Raw genomic sequence first — 23,083 nt, 5'->3', positions numbered from 1 at the left:
TTATGGTGACTGTGTGAGAAGACAGCATGGTGGCCTGCAATCACATTTTTGCTTTGCTTTATGAAATATGGAGAAGAACGATTGGGAATACTAACTGACTGAATCTGAACATGGCTGTAGAAGGGGCTGTCACAATGGGTATCAGTGATACAAGTGGATGGGTAACAGAATGGGACACACACACATGCCTGCACATTGTGGCAAAGCTTGCGTGCGCACACACACAGCAGTTCAGTTTGGTGAGACTTGTGTCCGCTTGGCTCTGTCCTTGCTCTATAATGACAGGTTAGACCAGGGGTCAGCAACCTTTTTCAGCCGTGGGCTGGTCTACCATCGCTCAGACCATGTAGGGGGCTGGACTATATATTTTTTTTTTTGGGGGGGGGGGAAATGAACAAATTCCTATGCCCCACAAATAAACCAGAGATACATTTTAAATAAAAGGACACATTCTACTCATGTAAAAACACGCTGATTCCCGGACCGTCCGAGGCTGGATTGAGAAGGCGATTGGGCTGCATCCGGCCCCTGGGCCTAAGGTTGCCTACCCCTGGGTTAGACTGACATGAGTCAGATGTTTGGATTTTGGATGAAGAGAACAAAGCAGAAAGGTCTTTGGTCAAGTCTTGGTAAGAATTTGGGGATCAGGCCACAGATAAAGGGGTAAGGAGAAAGTGATACCCACCTAGCATCTATACGCATTTTAATATCAGGCATACTTTGAAAGGATAGCATTAAGCATAAGCCACCACAGCATATTATATTCCATGTCTTATCCTCTCTGCATCTCTTTAACTCTTATGAAAGGTTTTAATTTCTAAATTAAAACAGCCTATATAATCAGCCTCAGAAGCTCAGATTTGTAAGACATCCTGTTATAAAATAATGTGTACCGTGATCCAGTCTTAAGACAGGCACTTTTAAAGTACCACTGATTCCAATAGGAGAGAGTTATGTCATGCTTTCCCACTGATAATCAAGAGGACTAAAATACTCTTACTTTTGCCTGGATCATGATCTGGATCCAATAATTATCTAACCTGCTCTCCACAGCCTCCAAAGACTCTCAAAATCTCCACACACTACAGAAGGGTACAATTCAATGTTACTGGGCTGAACTAAAGGTGTTATAAATGATCTTATAAACCCCTGCACAGCACAGTATTTGTCAGTGTCCTCTCCCTTTGTCAGCTGATGAGGGTGTTGAGGTCACTGTATGTGAGTGTGAGTGTTTTCTCATTATTCCATTGCTGGCTGTTGCATGCTGGGTCATCTTTGCTTTGGCACCTTGGCTATGGAATTGTCTCCTTCTGGAGGTTTGGAATGCCCCGACCTTGATGGTATTCTGCTGTCAGATTAAAATACATCTGTTCTTAGCAATTGGCAAATCAAATTAAGGCTATTCAAGGTTTTAAGATGTGTTGAACAGCTGCTATTATATGTGATTGTTTTACCACTGAGTGATAAGTTTAGTTGCTTTGTGAGTTTTCTTTTTGCATACTATGTTGTTTTATGGCATTTTGTAATGAAGAGTGGCCTAAAAGTTTAATAGATACATAAATAAATTGGAAGCATTAAATTTATGAATGATATGTTTCGTGCAAAATTGTTTAGATCCCATCCCACAAGTTTTAAGACCAGTTTTAGAAAGTATTGACAGGAATGCATGCATCATTAATATGAATGGAACAAAAACTTACGGATCAGATGGAATTCACACCAAGAATGTACAAAAGCAGATTCTTAATTCCATTATGCTTGCCCAGTCAGAGATTTTTAAGGCATAACACTGTTAAAGGAAAAATCCCACACTTCTAGGGCTGTCATTTATCAGACATGTGAACTTTGCCAAGTGCGGCAAATCTCAGAGACCAGAATACCTTTCAGAGATGTAAATCATAGTTTCTGATCTGTTTCTAAACAATTATACTCCTAGTAAGCAGCTCAGCCTTGAATAGAATCATAAACCAACCATTTGGTTAATATTCAGTAAAAATGTATGCACCTCCATGACAAGATTCCCCAATCTAATGGGATTTACTTACTTATTTCTCCAGATGGGGAAAAAAAGTATCAGAGTGGTGTGAAGGTATTATTTATGCTGATTTCCCCCCCATAGATCTAGGTGGTATTGCATTTGAAAATGTTCAGCAGCTTATCATGCCCAGTACTGAGCTGGTGTAGCATTATAGCTAACAGTACAATCCTATACATTTCTGTACAGGGACGCGGGTGGCGCTGTGGTCTAAATCACTGAGCCTCTTGGGCTTGCTTATCAGAAGGTCAGCAGTTTGAATCCTCCTGATGAGTCAGCTCCCGTTGCTCTGTCCCAGCTTCTGCCAACCTTGCAGTTCAAAATCACACCGGTGCAAGTAGATAAATAGGTACCACTGTGCAGGGAAGGGAAATGGTGCTTCCATGCACTCTGGTTTCCATCACGGTGTTCTGTTGCATCAGAAGCAATTTAGTCATGCTAGCCACATGACCTGAAAAGCTGTCTGTAGACAAATTCTTGCTCCCTTGGCCTGAAGTGAAATGAGTGCCGCACCCCATAGTTGCCTTTGACTGGACTGAACAGTCCAGGGGTCCTTTACCTTTACACATTTTTGTATACATACCTATAATCTGAGCTATGTACTATGAAGGGCAGTATAATTGCCCTAAATCAGGGCAGCAATCTGTAGCTCTAGGCTATGTGTAGCATCTGGATGGATGTCAAAGGATTTCTGCAAGCTGTCATTTCAGACCTTTAGTTTGCAGGGAGAAAGGAAGCCCCTCTCGTCTCTGCCATGTGGCTCCCAACAGATTATCTCTGAGCGAATTTGGCCCTCAACTGATAAAATCTTGTTAACTCTGTCCCAAATGAATAAGCCTAGAACTGGCTATCAAGTGAAGGTGCACAGCTTGTATGAATGAAGTAGGAATTCAATGCTCTGCGTTGTGGACCAGTGAAAGCGTAAATGTCGATTGGCGCTCAGGGTGAGAAACTTGAATCTCTCATGGTCTGAATCTCCCAAGAGAGGCAAGTCTAGTGCTTTGAGAACCTTTGTGTTCTATTATTCAATATATCTATATTAAAAAATAAATAAAGATGAGGGGTCGCTTAAGGAAGTTTGATCATTGTTTAACATACAAGATGATCTGTATTCATTTTCATCATTTCATGGCTCCCACTTGGCAGCTTCCTCATGACACTCGTCTTTTACTGATGCTTTGAAGTGTCTCTTGCTTTACTTTGAGTTCCTTGAACTCACCTGCAGTAGGCAGTTCATTTTCAAGTTAACTTTCCTATCCTCCTGATGTCAGGTTTTTCTTTTCTTTTTCAACATTACTTTTTTCCTGAATAAATCTCACAGAGTTCAGTATCCTATATATAGCGAGTTTCCTATTTTAAGGAAGGGAGGACTGATAAGTATTTCAAATTGACCAACTTCATTTCACAGGTAACGATTGATCTTGGAAAGCAGGCATTGTGTGAAGTCATTTGCATGTGCTTCCCCTGTAGAATTGCCTTTGTCATGTGGGATAGTGGGATGTATACATTCTGATGTGAATAATATCTCTCTGTCTTTTTGTAGCGTTTTCAGCGTACCTCGTATTGCTGGACATGATGTTTTAAGTTCAAGACTGTAGATCCACAGAGCAATGGGCAATGTTTGCTGCAATTGTGAAGAAGAGTCTTGCAGTACCTTAAAGATCAGCAGGTATTGACTCATACTTTTTTTTTACCACTTTGCTTTTAAACACTATGGTTCACAATTATTATTGTCATTCAGGCACATAAGGATTCACGCCTATCTTAGAGGCAGTGATGGCCACAGACCTGGATGACTTTTAAAGACAAAGTCACGCAGGAGAAGGCAATAAGTGGCTATGGACCCTGATGGTTATGTTCTACCTCCACCATCAGAGGCAGAGAACACTTCTCAATGCTGGTTGATGGAAACCGAAGAAGAGGAGAGTGCTGTGGAGCTCCAGTTTTCCTTGAGATCAATTTGTGGCATAGGAGGTGGTTGTGGCTTAGGGGGCTATATGTATGGCGTTGATTGGGTAGTTTGAGGTGGGCCAACTGAATCCAGCTAACCACGTTCCATTCCTTTAAGCAGATAATAGGCATTGTCAAGGCTGACAGTGCTGACTAGCTGATAAGGCAGAGTCATGAATGCTGAAGGATGTAGGAGGAATCGGTTTTGCATACTTTTATTTATTTATTTGTTTAATTCATGAACTGCTTCTCGAGAAACATCCCCAAATAGTTAACAACAACAATGCACATAAGCACTGGAACAGTAATCACCACTTAATTGCCACTTAAAAGGCTTGCTGGAAGAGAAAGGTGTGGAAAAGACAATAAAGATGGCATGTATCTGATATATAATGGGAGGAAGTTCCAAACAGCAGATGCCACCATGCTAACTTCAGGATGAGATGATATCTGCAGGAGGCCCTTTCCTGTAGAGCCCAGTGATATGCTGGGTATATAAAAAGTGAAGCGATCTTTCAGGTATCCTAGTTGCAAGCTTTGTACACAAGCACCTTAGAATTATATATGGAATCCAGTGGTTCTGACCCAATTAGCTTTGTACTACTTCCTGTATTGAGTCCCCACTTATCTCTGAGCCACTTATGTATTATCAGGTTTTTTAAAAAACAAACCTAATTCCATGCAAATTTATATGCAAAAATTACATATATTATGCAGGCAGAGGGCCTTCTCGGTAGTGGCACCCACCCTGTGGAATGCCCTCCCATCAGATGTCAAGGAAATAAACAACTATCTGACTTTTAGAAGGGAAGTTTTTTAAGTTTGATGTTTTATCGCTTTTTTTATTCTGTTGGGAGCTGCCCAGAGTGGCTGGGGAAACCCAGCCACATGGGCAGGGAATAAATAATAAATTATATTATTATTATTATTATTATTATTATTATTATTATTATTATTATATAATAAGAGCCAAGTCCTATGCAATATTATATTTATGTAGTATAATTGTATAAGTATATGCATTTCTATACAGTTATATTTGTTGGTTACTTTGGAAACCTGGAGTGTATAGGTGTATAATAATGCATACAATAATGCATATAATATGCAAATATTGTTTGTATTACAAACAGAACTGGGGTAAGGGGGACAAACACTCTCTTTTCACTGAGATTACAGAGCAAGACAGGAATTAGAAAAAATCTATGTGAATAAGCTTGACATCAAGATCTTCAGAAAAACCCATCCCTATGCCTATGCACACTGTTCACTACTGTGTACACAACTTTGTATTGTGGACAGAGTGAGAAAATTGTGCCTGTGAAATAGCTATTAAACAGGCACAATCTGAAGGCGTGGAATTCTGCATTCAAGTTATTCATTGATTTTCACCTTATACAACCCTAGTGAAGTCAGAGATGTGTCAAGAATGTAGGTCAGTACTGGAAATAGCTCACTAGAATATATCAATGAATTTTAAAAGAGATTGTGGGAGTTCAGTGTTGACCTGAAACTGAACTGAGGGGTCCAATCTGATCAAACTACCAGCTGCATCAGCTTATTGTTCCCAATTGTGAATTTATTTCTATTTCCTGCCCCCAAACCACAACCTACATGACAGAAACATGATGAAATTTCCTCTTGGCAACCACACCTTTTGACTACCGAATAAAATGAAGTAAAACACAATACTCATTTCAATTACAGTAATTTGTTTTAGTCTTGAGAGCAGGATTAATAAGGCAAAGAATGCTTATAAAGGTGTGGGTAAAATCATTCACCACAGAAAAATAAGAAAGTGGAACTACTGCCATGTGTGAAACTGGGGTAAACAGAAACCCCTTTCTCTTTACAAGATGAGGCTGGATTCATGTCTCTTGACACTTGTGGTTTTCATGTAGGACGTCCAGGCTGCAGTCCTCTATCAACTAACCTAGAAGTAAGCCCACTGAATATAATGGAACTTACTTTTGCTGGAGTAAACATGCATGGGAATGTACTGTTAAAGCATTACCTCATGACTCTTAGGTAAAAGAATGGCTTCCTCAGGCCACAGTGGCCAACCAGATCCTGAAGTTGCATATAGTCATCATTATTAGTCGCCAGTGATGACTGAAGGCACAGGCTGCACATAGAATGTAGAAATGTGGAGGACTAACCCTAAGACTGGAAATATCAAAAACGCTAGAGAAATTGAAATGAACATATTCCCCCCTCCCTAGCCACAACACACACACACACAGCATGCACCACACAACATTCTCACATGTCTACATGCATGCACCCCCCCATTAGGGCTACATTCTCCTCCAAGCTGATCTTCCAGGAGGTTGCAACTAGAGAGGGCTGGGCTAACTCTTCCCCTCCCTTTCCATTGCTCTCTCCAAGATGATTACCAAGCCCTCCACAGCAATTAAGTTTGAAAAAAGTCTTCCAATGGAACCAGGAGTTGGTGCCCCCCCCAAGCTTAAGTGTGGTATGTGCGGTGTTTTCGGTTTCAGGGCATGTCACAGTGTATGGGAAGGGGTTGGGCCACTGAAAGACATTTTGTTGTTTGAACTTCCGGCGGGAGACACGGCGAGCTGAGTCATCTTTTACTAGTGGGCTCGCTAGTAGGATGATTAAAACAAGACATTTTGCTGTCCAAAGTGAAGCACAGGATGGACTCCTAGGGGCCAAGTCCTTCCGCCCCTCCGCAATAAAATATTTGAGGAATCTGACCCACCCCCAAACTGATGGGCACTGTCATTCAAATGGCACAGCCTCTTGTGAGGCAGGGTTTACCTGCCCCCCCCCTATTTTATTCAAGTTGGCACCTTTGATGTCTGCCCTTTTTAGATACAGAAGCTGGTCTGGCAATTGAATCTTAGTTCAATGTCCTTTGCTGCCTTTGAGTATAGCAGGCTATGCTAGCTAAGGGGCACAGAATATGCTACATAGCAGTGTACACACAGCTCTGTCCCAGAGACCTGTCTATGGCTTTCTGCCCTCCTGCACTGGCTGCCTTTGTCAGCCACCTCACTCTGCCCTTGAGTGGGGCGCCAGCTCCATGCAGGGTATATCTTTGCCACCCAGCTACTAGTACAAGCAGTGACATGTGGCTCTTTGACTTAATTAGGGGACTGTTTTGTAGCTTGTGACCTAGATACGTCCTTCCAGGCTGTTTCTGAAGAAGGCAAAGGCTGTTTATAAACATGGCAGCCAAGTATTCCTTCAGAGGTTCACTAAGCATGAGGTAACAGGAGGATGAAGTGTCAGAAGTCAAAGGTGCGGAACCATCTTGGGCTTGCTCTTCTGAAGAGCCTGTAACTGCTGTTCAGGCTGAGGACTTGGAAACAGTCCACTGAGAGGTTTCCTGCCAGGGGATTTGTTAGCTGCAAGAGCTTGACTGAGACAGGATTGCATTACAAAAATGGTCTTTATTCCTCTGCTGCCTTACAAACTCCTCTATATCAAATATATAACTTCTTGGCAAAACTTACAAATTGCTATTTCAAAGAAATAATGCATACATTATGTTTTGCCTCTTAGGGATGGAGGCTAAATGTGAGCATTTATTAATCCAATTATTTATTGCAGATGACACCAGCAAATAGCAAGCTAGATAAAATGATACTCAGATAACAGAAGGATTTTAGAAGACTGAAAACTACCTGGTAACAATTGCGAATACTTGAGCTAGATGCACATTATAAGAGCAAGGCCATTAACAAAATATATTACCTACTAAGCCGTTTGCTTTTGACCTATGGCCTGGTCGGTACACACAGCAGAATGGATTGTACCACTTTTGACTGCAGATGGAAGAATTACATATTAAAATATTTGTGGGAAGAAGAAAAGTCCCTGAAGTCTGACTGCAAAGAGCTTGTTATATGAGTAAACATGTCACCTGTAGCCTGAAGTGGTACAGTCCAGTGACACCTGCTGAAATTCCTTTTTCTATGCAATGAGAAAAGGCAGAAATGTTTGGTCCTCCTTTATATCTGGTTACTTACTGTTCTGGGAAGTAGGGTGCATGGGGAAAAGGGTATTTGATCTACAGATATGCTGGAGAAAGCTAGTAGATGGAAAGGGACATTACCCACCTCTTCTCCCCCTTCTCCTAAGGATTGGGGAAAACTTCTGAATGAGGGGGGCTGTAGCATGGGGGTGGGAGGGAAAGGAAGAAAGCCTGAAAATCATGCAGAAACATTTTCTGGGAATGGGAGCTCCATCTGGCTGCCTTTTGTTTTTAGGTCCTTGCAGATTTTATTCATGCTCTTGTACTCTGGAATCTGATGAAGGACAGCTAAGAAATATTTCAAACAAACAAAACACCCAAGTTTGACTCCTGCCAGTGGCTGTTTCTTTACATTTCTTTCTCTGGCAAGGGACACTGAACATAAAGGAAATGTAATCTTTGTGTGTGGTACAAAATTCATTCTTCCACTTAATTCATTTTTGTGTTCCCTCATGTGTTGGGGCCTGATGGTCGGAGCTCCACAGCTTTTTTGTGTTTGATCAAAGGAGAATGAAGTAGCACCACACTTGCCTCACACCACAGCAAGAAAAGAGGTTTATTCACCCACCTTCTGGCACTTAGCATCATTCCAGAGTTGGGTACAAAGCCCTAAGGCCTTAGTTTAGGGTTGTAAATTGTGGTGGCCTTTCAGTGTGCCCAGCTCAATGTCAGAGCTCCTTGGCTTCCTTCTTCCTCTGGTGCCGCTGCATTCTTCTTTCTATGGGCACCTGGCTTATTTGGCCACCCCTGCATCCAGAAGGTTGCACCTCTTGGCAGACTGATGCCATGAGAACCAGTCTTTCCTTAGCCCTCTGCTGAATTTTGCTCGCTCTTCTTCTCTCAATTATCTGACATCATCCGTCTCTCCTCTTTCCTTCTTCCCTCCCCCTGTATTGAGCCTAACTCTTTTTCTTATTTCTCAGAGTCAAGGGCTCCACCCTTCTATCGGCCCCCTACCTCCTTTGACCTTTTGTACTCTCCATCTGTTTCCTGGGGCCATGCCAACCAGGCTCCTTCATCCCTTTCTCTTCTGGGGTAACTTCTCTTGGATTTCTGTGTGCCCTGTATTAAACAATCACATGAAAAGTATCTAAGTATGTTGTGAATGGAGAAGACAGTTGGAACATGGGAGACAGAGGTTGAGATTTTCCAGCACTTGTGAACCTTGACAGGTCCATCATACCTCTCAAAGTAGTTGTGAGGATAAATACATGAGGCTGAAATATTCTTGAGAAAAAGACATTCATAAAAATGTTACACTGTGATGTAGAGGCAGATCATTTGAAAGGTAAGAAGAAGCTTAGCTCGGCTATGTGCACTATCAATGCTGAAAGCCTTTTTCTGTTCTTTACTGATGGAGCCTCATTTTTATTTTCAGACTGTGCTTTGCCAATTTCCTGCTCACACTGACTATCTGCAGGGAACCCAAGCAAATGGCTAGCAGGAAGGTCACTTGCATCCTTTTCTTTGTTTTCGTGGAACCATTGCCTAATGTAAATACAAGTAAAACTATGAATTTATTCTCTCACTGTGATTCATTGAACAATGGCAAGCTCTTCTGATGCTGTTGTGTAAGTCACACTTTTTACAACTTACTCAGGGGAAAAAATATTATTTGTATTATTCTTCCTCCCACCAACTACAACTGAATAAACAGAACTGTCCTTTTAAGTAATAGCTGTCTTCTATCAAGCAACCCCCAGTGTTTCTACATATGGTTCTGCTAAACTGGGTATACAAAAACCTGTTGCATGCATGGACATCCATTCATCTTATTTGTTTCCCCATGAGGCAAGCATGAGAGAATGTAGAAATAGGCATGGCTTTTCTTGTCATTGGTCTCTATTTTGCAAATGGTACTTTAAAAAAGAGCAATTACAAATACATGTTTATTTGGAAGTACCACTGAGGTCAATGGGGCTTTCTCCCAGGTAAGTGTGCATAGGTGTGTCTTTAACATAGTGGTGCACCAAGTATTATTTTGCCAAATTGAATTTTGTTGAATAGTGTATTAATGTTATACTCATGTTAGTTTCCATTGCCTGCAGCCAGGAGAACGAAACTGATTGATAATGTTCAAATTTTCCTTAAAAAAACCCAATCAGTTTCTGTAAAGGCTGACCCAAGTGAAAATGTTGCAAGTAAAAGCTTAATGGGTATTAAATAAACCATTTAGCATTGTTAATAGGTGTAAACTAACATGACAATAATGGATTTGCTAATTTATAGTCATAATACCCAACAATGCTCAACTAGGCTCCTTTTGTCTATAACTGGAGTGGCAAAATTCCCTATTTGCTTTGAACAAGGTAATACCTAGAGTCTTATGATAATATTTTATTTTCCATATTTTCCCCAAGTTCAAGTTTGGAAAGATACACATTATTTCAGCCCCCACTATTTTATGTTAGTTTTATTTTAAAAGAAGTAAAATGGGAACAATTGGAGGCCCACCTACCAATTCACCATACGAAAAGTATGACCAAGGCTAGATTTGTTGTGATAAAATATGTCAGGTTACAAGTGAAAACTCTAGGTGAGCTATGTATTAGGACAGAATAGCTTCTTAATCTGTAAAAAAAACACATATAACTAATAGACATCAAATCATTTCCTTGGATTTAGTACCTCCAAATCTGTAGAAACCTCTAAGGATGTATCATAATAATGGGAGTCATATTTTTTGCTTTAATAACTAAAAAGTGTGCTTTGAAGTAATGTGGTCTCACTGTAATCTACCATCAAGCACCTAAACTAACAGAAAAGGTAGAACCATCACAATGGAGATTGTGGAGACGGAAGTGTGTAATCAGATAAATGAAAATAAAGTTTGGAAAAGGATTGCAGAGGAGTAACAAGAGATATTACTGGTGTGTTTCTTAGTTCATTGTTGTTTTTCTTTCAGTAAAAGTTCTATCAGCTGGGGAGACTTGTTCCCTTCTTTGAAGCTAGCTCTTGTTTCTCTGAAGTCAGATTCCTTATTCCCAGGGCTCCACTCTGCAATGCCAGCACAAACATACATCAGCAGCTGCACAGCACTTTCCAGAGTTAGCAAGAAGCTATCAAGCAATTACTTATTCCACTTTAGATCCATGACCGTGATTTTACACCACAGGTCTGAGAAAATCAAAGACAATGAGTAAAGTCAACAGTCGCAGAAAGCAAGGTCATGTGGACAAAGAAATGGACTACACCTGACTGTATTTAATTTGAACGATAATATTTGATAAGATGCCACACTATAACCCCAGTGATAATGTTGTGTTGAATAGTTTGGGTAAGGCATTCTCTTAATTTTTCAACCTTGGCTACTATTGTGGTCTCGAGTTTAGGGGGGGGGAGTATCTATAGTGGTGTGGCGGCCTTTGTATGTGCCTACCACATAGATGAGTGATGTAATATGAAAGTAACATGTGCTTACATTGGTATGTACATGCATGCACCCAAGTTTTGTAATCCGTCCATCTAAAAAGTGAATTGGTGGGCTTTGGGAAGGGGAAATGCATGCATAGGAATGTGCATACAGTACTGCAATAAATATGTTATATTGTGCATGTAGTGATGATGTCAAGCAAGTGCACAGATCTTAGCCACCTTCCAAGAGGAGCCAGAGAGGAGATATGATAGCCATCTTCAAATATCTAAAGGGCTGTCACATGGAGGATGGAACAAACTTGTTTCCACCTGTTCCAGAGGCTAGGACCCAAACCAATGACTTCTAGTTACAAGAAAGGAGATTCCGACTAAACATCAGGAAGAACTTTCTAACAATAACAGTTGTTTGGCAGTGGAACAGACTCCCATGGGAGGTGGTGAACTCTCCTTCCTTGGAGGTTTTAAAGCAGAGGATGGATGGCCATCTGTCATGGATGCTTTAGCTGAGATTCCTGCATTGCAGGGGGTTGGACTAGATGGCCCTTGGGGTTACTTCAACTCTGCAAGTCTATGATTCTATGGACATTACAGTGGTATCACAGGTTGCATACGCTTCAGGTTACAGATTCCACTAACCCAGAAATAGTACCACGGGTTAAGAACTTTGCTTCAGGATGAGAACAGAAATTGTGCAGCGGTGGTGCAGCGGCGGCAGGAGGCCCCATTAGCTAAAGTGGTGCTTCAGGTTAAGAACAGTTTCAGGTTAAGAACAAACCTCCGGAACGAATTAAGTACTTAACCCAAGGTACCACTGTATTATTACATCGGAAATTGTGTGAGCTACCCTTAGGTTTCGACAGCAGCACACTCCTCTTATATCAAATGCACATATTACGGATTTCTGCTCATGTTGGAAAAACATTGTAGAGTACTAGGGCATTTTCACACATGTCATAAAGAGCACTTCTGAGTCCCTTTCACGTTGCTTATTTGTACCATGTGTGAATGTTGTTAATGTGTGAAAGAAAGCAGAAAATAGCCATTTTAAAATCAAATGTACATTCTGGTCACTGTGAGCTTTACATTTGCATTACAGATCAATTGAAACAAAAATCAATTTAAGCCTCATGTGTGAAAACATCCTTAAATAGCAATATGGCATTGTAAATACAAGCGGAATATTCGACAGCGACACATGAACTCAAGAGAAGAGAAAAGGAGCTTTATTAGCTATTCAGTTCTTAATTGTATATGACCCTTGTGACACGGAGAAGTGTGTCAGCTGTCATTTTCTGGCTGTGCCACTATGTGGATTTTAGCAGGGAAATGTGACCCCAAGAGTGTCCATAACAGGTTTGAAAGATGTTAATGATGGTTACTGTATGTGGACCGTTAAGCTGGTAATGGTAATATACCAAAAATGGCACAAGGTGGTGTCCAGCATTCTCTGCTCACTAGCACAAAGGCTCATACAGTACTGGGTAGGTGAGTTTTAATGTTGCTGAACAGAGGACCAGGTAACAATTGTGCTAGCCGATTTTTGGGGGCAACAGATTGCCCAATTTTGTTTCACAATAAGGTGCAACCTTAGGTTCAGTTCATAAGAGATTTGGAACAAAACTTGGTCTGGTTCTTTGACATTCTGCTTCCAGCAACTAGTATCTTCCAGCTTCATTCCCCAGTCACTCTCTTAAGATGACACTTCTAGTTTTTTCAGTTTCTCAACATCTGGTGATTTTTAAAAATATATATAATAAAAAGTCTTGATGAAAACCCATCAGCATTTTGGTGCACATTTCTCCTAATTTACAGGTGGGACTTTCCCCCAATTTTGCCTAATAGACACATTTTTGCAAGCATTTTTTTAAACCAATATATTGAATTTTCATCTGTTATTCTTACTAAACTATATATTTTTGTGTGTTTGCACATATTCCCCTAATATTTGCATTTTTTTTTACACATCCTTTGGGTAGGAGAAATGAATTGCAAAATTCGAATTCAGTTCGTGTATGTGCGGAAGGCCAAATTAGGCAGGTTTGCCTTAAAATATGAATCAAACAAAATTTCTCTCCATCCCTAATATGAATGCAATACGGATTACTTCCCCGAGCTATTTTGATGTCTGAAATCAGACCCAAATTGTTCTCCCTCACTGTTGAGGACCACCACTTTTCAAAGGACTTGACCCATTCAGACACCATTCTCTGCTTTCCTCTATTCTTTCCTCAGCTCCACCCTGCCTGGGCAGGATCCCCTGAAGTGTATTGCCTCCTCTGCTTCACGGCAAAGCCAGCTCCGGCAAAAAATGAATCTTCAAAAGAGTAAGAACATCTTTTGCATAATGTACCCCTGTCCACTGGTCTATGAATTCGTTTTGGACAGAGATTTGATTGCCACCCCAAACAATGACATTTAGATGGCAACCTAAAAATGTTTTTATTTCTCTAGGCTTTTGGTGGTTTGCCACATCTTGCAAAAGAAATGGCCTATGGTCAACTGTATCGTTGTTGATTCATTGATGACTCCTAATTACTGTCTTAAATGCATTTCTTTCGTTTAAAACATTGTTCTTAGACTCCCTGAGCTCCAGTGGGAAGAGCAGGGTGATAAGTACAGTAAATAAATAAGTATATAATGAACAAACTTTAAAAATTCCACAGTAACTGGAGATCCTTGTAGAGCCTGAAGACACATGTGGCAAAGACCATGGAAAGAGCAAAGGTTTCCCCCCTTTGGAGGAACGTTTTATCCCCAACTTCCTTCCAAACCTGCACACTTGCTAAGTAAAAGGTTGTCAGCTAGCTGAAAATAAAGAACACCTTCCCCTTTAGTGTGGGCAGGCAATGTTTTAATTGCATTTGCATTGATGAAAGTGCTGAGAGGATTCCCTGTCACACACAAACTTAAAGAGAATGATGCTTCATTCCCAGCAATTTGTGGCTTCAGTGTTCCTGTTATCCTCATAGCACACTCTTGTGTACTAAAGCATAGCCGGTCTTGAAACATTTGTGTCATTTTACACCATTAAACCTTCAAAACACACTCATTCGGAGTTGCATAGCGACACTCCTCATCAAAGAAAAGACTTTTTCAATCCAGTGAATTGTAACTATTCTACTGAATATATTTACGTGGAAAAAATAAAATAAAAGCCTATATGAATTTTTAAATGTCCACTTATTCAATTATTTCCATATATCAAGGGCAGGCTCCTACATTTCAGAAAGCACAATGTACAATGTATTCCCCCCCCCTCTTAGAGATTTATTCTCTTAAAATCAGCCTCATTTATTGCAAATTCTCTCACATGCCTGGCTGGAAAAGCATATCTGCAGTGTGATGCATCTATATGTCTTTCTATACAGTCATTAGGCTGAAAAACATTTTAGAAGGTATGTGAAAATCCTGCATAAATGGTATCTATTTTCTGCCTATCAGATGCTTCTCAGTAAAATTACACTGCAATTCAAAACTCAAATTTATATTAGACATCAAAACTCAACCTCTGAAGCCTTTGCTTCTACTTGTGAGCAATTACTTATACCATTATACCAGGCTTCCTCAACCTCGGCCCTCCAGATGCTTTGAGACTACAATTCCCATCATCCCTGACAACTGGTCCTGCTAGCTAGGGATCATGGGAGTTGTAGGCCAAAAACTTCTGGAGGGCCGAGGTTGAGGAAGCCTGCAATATACCAACTCCATCAAAGTGAGCTGATGCTTCACCATGTTTTTTGCCCTTTGCTAAGAGCTGCCCTGTATGGCCAGTGAATGACCAAGTTGCATGATGATGTCACACTGAAGCTCTTTCTTTCATTGACAGCTAGAGCCTCCACATCACAAAAGGCCAAAAATGTAGAGCTGATATTCACACAGCCTACAGAAGCTTGTAGCTCCATTAAGTATTGTGTTTGAGGTTCCCTTTACCTTTGAGGTGATAAAGCCTTATCTGTGGTAATTGATCGGTGATGTATCCCGATTTGTATACACTAATTATGCGGGGCATTATACAACATCACTTGTTTAGTGAGCTTTTCTTCTGATTTGTTTGCCAGGAGGTTATACAACTGCCTTAAGCAGTTGTTACTACCCCACACTTTCTGGTGCCTTTTGCCCATCACTTTCTTTACTGCAAAAAATCCATTGAGGAGCTGTGCAAGAGTTCCAAATCCATTTTCACTGTGCGCTTTCCATTTGCTGGTTTGCCGCTGAATCCCATCTGCAAAATAACAACAGTCTGGAAACAGCCTGGGTCTTATTTTTTACACATAGTTTGGAAAACTTCAGAAGGTTCTAGAAAATTAAGAAACAGGAGCTTGGAACTTTAATAAAAAATAAAGCTGGTAAGAACACATGGTTAAAGCAGTCAGTCTGATACAGCCATTGATACTAAAAGGAGTTTTCCTTTCTTTTCCCAGGCAACGAGGAGAGCAACTTGAATGGCGTTTCATGTTCATCATAACAACCACAATAATTAAAAATTGATGCTGCAACACACACTGGAATGTGGAAAACAAACAGGGGCCAGAATCAGCTGACCTAAGGTATGAAATATTCAATTAAAAAACCAAACAAAGGGGGTGGGAAGGGGAAGGGGAAGCACAGTGCCTGGTGTGTAAAGAAAGGCTGCCAGAGGCCAAGATCTTGGGATAGCAAAGCCAATAAGATATTAAAACCACCCCATATTACTTTGTTTTCTATCTGCTGAACGAATAAATGTTGAAAATATGTTTATCTGTTCTGTTTTAGCAGTGAAAACAGTTTCCAGAATGTATATATTAAGAGAGGATGTATAGTTATTTCACAGAACTCAAGGGCAGGCAAATGTGACTGGTGTGGGGGGAGGGAGGAGGAGAGATGGGGGACAGATACTTGAGCAGAAACAGGCTTTAGTAACAGGGGGTCTTGCCTGGGCCATGGCATACCATGTCCCACATGCTGATTACTTGAACAGACCCACTGCCAAGAAAAATTTTCCTTGGACTGGAGCGTTTTTTAGGATGTGCTTGCCTCGCCTTGCCAACACAGCAGTTTCTTCCTCACACAAACAATTCTGCTTTTGCTAGTTGGGATATAAACAGAAAGGATGCCGGGTTAATTATTTGTATAAAGGCAAAGATAGCTGGAATCTGGAAATTGTATAAGGACTGAGATGGCTCTTCTCTGGTGCATCTGTGCGAGCGATCATGGTTGCATCAGCGACGTCCAAAGCTTACAAGCCACAAAACATTCCCATCTGCCATCTGCCAACAATGAGATTAAAACCAGAACAAGCCAAGAACTGGAGAGCCAAGCCTTGCACACGTGTGTGCAAGCGGAAGAGGAAATCCCAACCTTTGCACCATTTAGAGATCACCAGAAAGTCAGAAAGCCTTTATTCCAAATAGCTTTAAAGCACCAGACCCTTCACGAATAGCCTTGCACCATCAATCTGTATATGGAATTTCAAGATGTTTAGCTGAAATGACTTTAATTTAAAGAAAGGTGTACTGCCTAAGGTGACCATGATCTCAACCTGCATGCCTGTTTTGTTTGCTTATTTATTTTATACACCACAAATCAAGAAAAACCAATCAGAGTGGTGTATGTAATAAAACCAGTGTGTCATCATGGAATTGGATTTTTATGTATTTATTTATTTCTGCTTCTTACCTCCCTGCACAACAGGGTCCTAGTGTGGGTTGCAACGCTAACATATTACAATCTTAAAATAAAAAAAATAGAAAAGAGTTATAGCCATAAAAGAAGTCTAAAAACAATTAAAAACAATTCCATATATAAAATAATACAAACATTTAAAAACAATTTCACTTACAAAGGCAGTTAAAAATAGTTCCAGTTTAAAACTCTTTCTGATTTAAAGCCATGAAAATCAGAGAAACGTAAGAACTGGGTCATAATAATAAATCATCACACTTCCTCTGTTTATATAGCAGCAGTAATGTATTGTCTAGTCAGAAAGAGGAAAGTGGCATGCATGTACTTCCTAGTCTAAGGGTGTGCTGGCTCTCCAGGGACCTGTTCTCCAGAGGTTTGGCTGAGGGGTTTTGGGACTGGGAAGCAGCCTAAAAAACATGCCAATTGTACCTTTTTTAAAAAGTGCTTATTTGATTTGATTTTTACAGCTTTTAAAAAAATATTAATTTTCTGTAAGCCACCTTGAGCGTTACATAATGGAAAGGCAGGACAGAATGTCTGTATTCTTGTCTGCACTCTCCCACTTTAATCTTGTAGAAGGGTTGTGATAATCAGTAGCCATAGAAAGAGGAGCAAAATGGTGCAGATGAATTATTGCCAATGCGCAAATTGTTCCTTTAAGGCAGCTGTCAGGGGTTCAGGAGCAGAGGCACAGGAAAGGGAGGAAATAGAGAGCGAGGGGGAGGAGTCCGAAGGTAATGTTAGCGATGACAGCGGTCCGAGGTCTCTGAGTCTTTCCAGCGAATCGGAAGATTCACAGAAAGGGGCTCCCATGGTCAGAGCAAGGGGGGTGCCGAGGGGGACACCCCAGGAAGAAGGGGCCAGAGGGGACTCAGAGAGAAGCAGTTGGAAATCAGGACCAGCGTCCACACCAGAGTGCAGTAGGGGGGAGGAGTCCCAGGCATCGGGATCAGGCGGCGCACTGCCAGTGGGAGGACATGAGTCAGGATTGGCCACGCCTCCATCGGGGAGCGAGGAAACGGTCGAGAGGAAGGTTGAAGGCTGGGCGCGCGCGCCAAGTTCAAATGTACAGGAGGGCGGTGCAGTTGGCAGCCCGGATAGGGAGCCAGGTCCCAAAGCCCGCCGAAAAGACGGGGAGGAGTCAGGGGGGTCAACGTCAGCGTCGGAAGAATCCAGGAAGGAAGGGACCCCGGGGGGTAGCAGGACCCAGAGGAGAAAGGAGAGACGGAAGAGGTGGAGTAAGGCTAGAATCTTAAACTGGTGTACAGGGGGCGGAGACTCAGATGGAGCTTCGCCGATCTAACCATGAGACGTAGAGTTGCACGCAGCAGCTTGAGAATGGAAACTGTAACTCAATAAAGACTTTTGTTTAATGATCGCTGGCTAGCGTGATCCGCTGTGAGCTAGGATCTGGAAGCAGCTCTGACAGCAGCCTTTCCCAAACCCTGGGACCCCAGGTAATGCTGGACTATGTCTCCCATCAGCCTCAGCCAGCGTGGGCCAATTTGTCAAGGATGATGGGAATTGAAGTCTAATGAACTGGGAAATAAAAACAAACATAAGTCATTGCTAAAGAAATCTGAGGGGGCAATCCTCCGGATATAGGGCAGTATATAAATTCAATAAATAATAATAATTGTCCAATGAGTACTGGACAAACTCAGTAGCTACACAATGTAGAGCAATGGTTGGAAGATGAAAAATGGAATTGTGAGGTGGTGGAGGGAAAACAAGTATTGCTTGGAGGTAGGATTCCCATATTCAAAAAGTGAAAATTCAGGCAAGTTGTTGAACTTTTATTATTATTATTTTTTGGGTGGTGGCGGGGGGCGGCTTCTTTTTTTTTTTGCAAAGTCTCCAAAGAAAATGAAGTTTTAACCTATTTTTAAATGAAAATCGCCAAAAAACAACACTTCCAATATGGGCTGCCAAAGACCCCGGGTTTCCCCGGACATTTCAGATGCTTTTAGGAACAAGGATGCACTGCAATATTTTGTTGCAGTTCTCACTTGCCCTGTTCTTACTATAAAAATCCTGGTAATCTAGTGACTTAATAAAAACACATTTACTGTAGTACAGTTAGGAAAAAAATCCATGTCAAATGAAGGCAAAACAAATACCTGTAAATAAATCAGTTGGTAATGCTGATATTAACAATGCACATGTTATTGAACTTTAATCATCCTGGTTTGGATCCTATAGCTGCTTTTGGAATATATCTCATTTTAATAAGATGAAATATGTACAAATCCTTTGCCTGTGCAAAGGCCCCTCTTGCCTCTCCCCACAGTGTGAAACAATTAAATCGGAAGTCTTTAATTAACTACAATTTCCCATTTTATTTGAACCAAGGTTACCAGGTTCAAAGCAAGCCAGGCTTTTAAATCATGGTTTGAAGTAGATTTAAGATCTTGGTTTGTTAGGGTTGCCATATTTCAAAAAGTAAAAACCAGGACACCCCAAAATTGTTGAGCTTTTTAAAGGAAAAACCGAAACTTGTTGAGACAAAGCGTTACCTTTCAGAACTTTCCCCAGGACACAAATTCTGCCTTTGACATTCCAGTAATATGGCAGCCCTAGGTTTGTTCTTATTAAGACATGATTGTTTGAACCAGGCCTGTATATGACGCCTTTAGATTTATGCATTTACCTTCAGAAATGTGCTTGCTATAATCTTCAAGTTGTTTGTTTACATGGTCCTGAGGCTGTGATCCAGATTTGTTAGCTTGAATCAACAACTTCATTTGGAGGTGGCTTATATAAGCAGGGGATACACGAATGATTTCGCCCCTGTTCCTACTTGCTTCTGTTCTGGAGTTTGCTTCCTGCAAATTGTGAGTAAGAATGTAGTGCAGAAGTTATTCTTAGGGAAAACATTGGATCTGCTGGAAATAAAGAGGGGTTATCAGTAATAGCCTGGAAGCTCTCCCCTGTATACATCCAAAGGACTGAGCTATAAGCATAGCACACCATCTTGATGCATTGGTCCACTTCCGATGTAATGCTGAACCATGGCTTAGGGCTACATGAGCAAGCCTCAGCCATGTGCTTCCTCCCACTCTGCTCCAGGGCCAGTCCTGTCACAGGGCAAAATGAAAAAATGGTCTCAAGCAATGGGCAGACGTAGTAGTAAATTTGTGGTCTCTCTGCTGGACCACTCCTCAGGCTCCTGTTGCTGCCCATATGATGCTACTCCTGGGTTCTCCTCCTCCACCCTGCCTCATTCTTAGAGCGGGATGAGGGAGGGCCAAAAAATTCTAGTCACTGTGGCAAAGTAGTGGTGGTACAGGCAGTCTCCTGGCCACCTTGCCCAGGAGGTCTCACTCTGATGGAGTGAGTATGGCCTTTTTTCAGGCTGTGTACACATTTCCTCTGGGTCCAGTGCACTCATACCACTGATGCCTGAAGCCATGTACACCTGATGTTAGAAGACCCCCCCACCCCCTCCCAAAGTTACATTTTCCAGAACTGCTTACAAATTTGCAGGGAACTTTGGGAACTGTAAGGGGACCAGAGGTTTTCCAACAACTCTCAGAACCTTTAATAAACTACAGCTTCCTGAATACTTTGGGCAAAGCCTTGACTGTTTTAAGTGGTATCACAGTGCTTCAAATTTATGGTATGAATGTGGCCATGGATTCTCTTTATGCCTTTTAGGATGAGAACTTATACCAAAGTTCTTATTTTTTTAAAAAAGGGAGAGAGTGGCAGAACATGTGTTTTCCATGCAGAAGGCCTCAAGTTCAATCCTTGGTATTGCCAGCTATGTTTGGGGCAGATGCGGGGGGCGGGGGAGGACATATTTTTCCCTTTCCTTCCCTTGGCCTGGCCCTCACATCCTCTCCAGCAGTGATGTGGGTCGGTGGAGGAGGAATTGGTTGGCACAATTCACCTCCCCCCCAAATGCCCCATCTAGAAATGTGGTTGCCCATCTCCACAAGGACAGCTGGCTACATGGCTGGTTAGGAAGATTCCCTTTCTGAAACCCCAGATAAATGCTGCCAGTCAGTGCAGATAATACAGTGGTACCTCGGGTTAAGTACTTAATTTGTTCCGGAGGTCCGTTCTTAACCTGAAACTGTTCTTAACCTGAAGCACCACTTTAGCTAATGGGGCCTCCTGCTGCTGCTGCGCCATCGGAGCACAATTTCTGTTCTCATCCTGAAGCAAAGTTCTTAACCTGAAACACTATTTCTGGGTTAGCGGAGTCTGTAACCTGAAGCATATGTAACCTGAGGTACCACTGTACTGAGCTAGATAGATTAGTAGTTTGACTCAGTATAAGGCAGTTTTCCACATTCAATTAAACTGTATGCTGTTTACAAGGGAAGAGTGACTCCAAAATTAACATAATTAATTATGTTCATTGTAAACAATTGAAAGAGACAGAAACCAAAGTTCGACCATATATTTTATGTAAGGAAATCATTTGAATTTTAATAGTCTACCATATATTGCAGCTGTTTAAATGTATCAATGCTGGTATTGAAGGAAGGGCAAAGGAATATTATCAATCAGCACAGCTGTTAGCATTAAAGTATTGATAATATATATTTGATTTAATATTGTGGTTGATAAACAGTACTTCCTTATCATCACATATAGTAAAGGGGCAGCTTCTAGCACATTGGTCTGAATCCAGACATACCGGGTGGTATTCAACAAAGTTTTACTCACCGGTTGAAAGCAATAGACCTAACTTAGTCATGCTCATTAATTTCAATGGGTATACTCTGAGTAAAATTTACCCCCTATAGACATCAGGATATTGCCTTCTTCTCCTTCACTCTGCAGTCCTCAAAATCTGTTCTGGAGAGTTGGGTGACCCACTAGAGCAGATTTTTGGGGTACACAGGGGCTATAAGAGGGAGGGAAAGTGAAATCCTGCTGCATGAGTGGCGTTCTACTTGCTCTATATTGAATTCTCCCTTTACCTACCAGGCAATCATATTTTTCATTTTTATATAAATCAAAAAGTATTTATTGAGAGCATCTCCTTTCAAGCTGATAAAAAGAATATAATGGGGGAAAGTCAGTTTTCTTGGGCACATGTCTCATATGAATTTATTTTATACTTGGATCAAATCTTGAAAATGGGCCAGCCTTCTGATTAGTAGTAGGAGCAATGTCAGAAGGTTTTCCTAGCTGGTTAATGAATAACTTTTGTAACCAAAGTTTGCAGCGTAATAAGAATACCTCCTTACCTTAACTGTCAAGAAACATGGGTTTACCTTCAATCATCCTTGCACTTAGGGTCTGCAAAAATGAGAGCAAAATCCAGCCTTCTCCTTGTGGAAGGGGATTCATATATGGTTGGTGTTCTTTTGGAGTAATAAGACTTTGCAACCAAACAGTGGAAGATATATGTCAGATGGCTCTCCAATAACATTAAGGCTGCTGATATATGGGATATTGAAGGCAGATTAAGTTGTTAATGTATATTAGTATATTCTTAATTTCCTTTTAATTGAAAAAGACATATTGACTTTAATTAGAACCATTTCACAGGAACTGTCAATTAGCACATGTCAAACTAGTTAATTCAGAACAGAATTCTTTTAATTAGGGTCTGCTTTCCTTTAACTGTGGGGCCAATGAAATCAGCCTTTCCCTATCAAGATTTTAAATGTCTCTAAGACATACAATACAAGTGTAGTCTCTTATCTATTATTAGAAGCCCATATGGACAACATTAAAATGATGATGCTGGCATTGTTCATAAAGCATAAATTGAAGCTTCCATTATAACTGGGCTTCCCCCCTCCTTTTTTTTCTTTTTGGAGCAGGGGAGAAAGAATAAAATAAAGTCAGAAGGCTTTAAACAAAGACTATTCCAAATATAAGGCTCTATCTTACTATGGAAATGCATGACTGTGTGAGATAGAAGATATTTATACTATGTCTGCTCATATAAATGAGTTCAAACAGCCTAAGGCATGTGAAATTGTCCAAGCAGCGAAGCAGTAAATTGAACCCCAATCAAGTAGAGAAACACACCCAGCACCTTCTTTTGGGAAGATGCACGCATATCAACAATGACTGCATTATATTCATTTATT

General features: G+C 41.0%; 1 protein-coding gene across 11 annotated transcripts in view; it reads left to right on the top strand.

Moving 5' to 3' along the window:
- Nucleotides 1–23,083, top strand: part of LOC308458223 (uncharacterized protein) — an 86,353-nt gene that overhangs the window by 42,627 nt on the left and 20,643 nt on the right. For 7 of the 11 annotated variants that reach the window (XM_080973106.1, XM_080973104.1, XM_080973101.1 and 4 more), the window contains 4 exons: nucleotides 3,579–3,704; nucleotides 9,367–11,265; nucleotides 13,596–13,687; nucleotides 15,785–15,910. The gene's annotated coding sequence lies outside the window, so the exon portion shown is untranslated. Of the gene's footprint in view, nucleotides 1–3,578; nucleotides 3,705–9,366; nucleotides 11,266–12,459; nucleotides 13,688–15,784; nucleotides 15,911–23,083 lie in introns of all 11 variants that reach the window. The other 4 variants (XM_080973103.1, XM_080973107.1, XM_080973105.1 and 1 more) reach the window with 4 other exon arrangements.

Source organism: Podarcis pityusensis (genome assembly GCF_964106645.2).
Source record: "Podarcis pityusensis genome assembly, chromosome: 11".
NCBI classification, from domain to species: domain Eukaryota; kingdom Metazoa; phylum Chordata; class Lepidosauria; order Squamata; family Lacertidae; genus Podarcis; species Podarcis pityusensis.
Note: the sequence above shows the minus strand (reverse complement) of the source record. Positions and strands in the feature narration are given on the sequence as shown.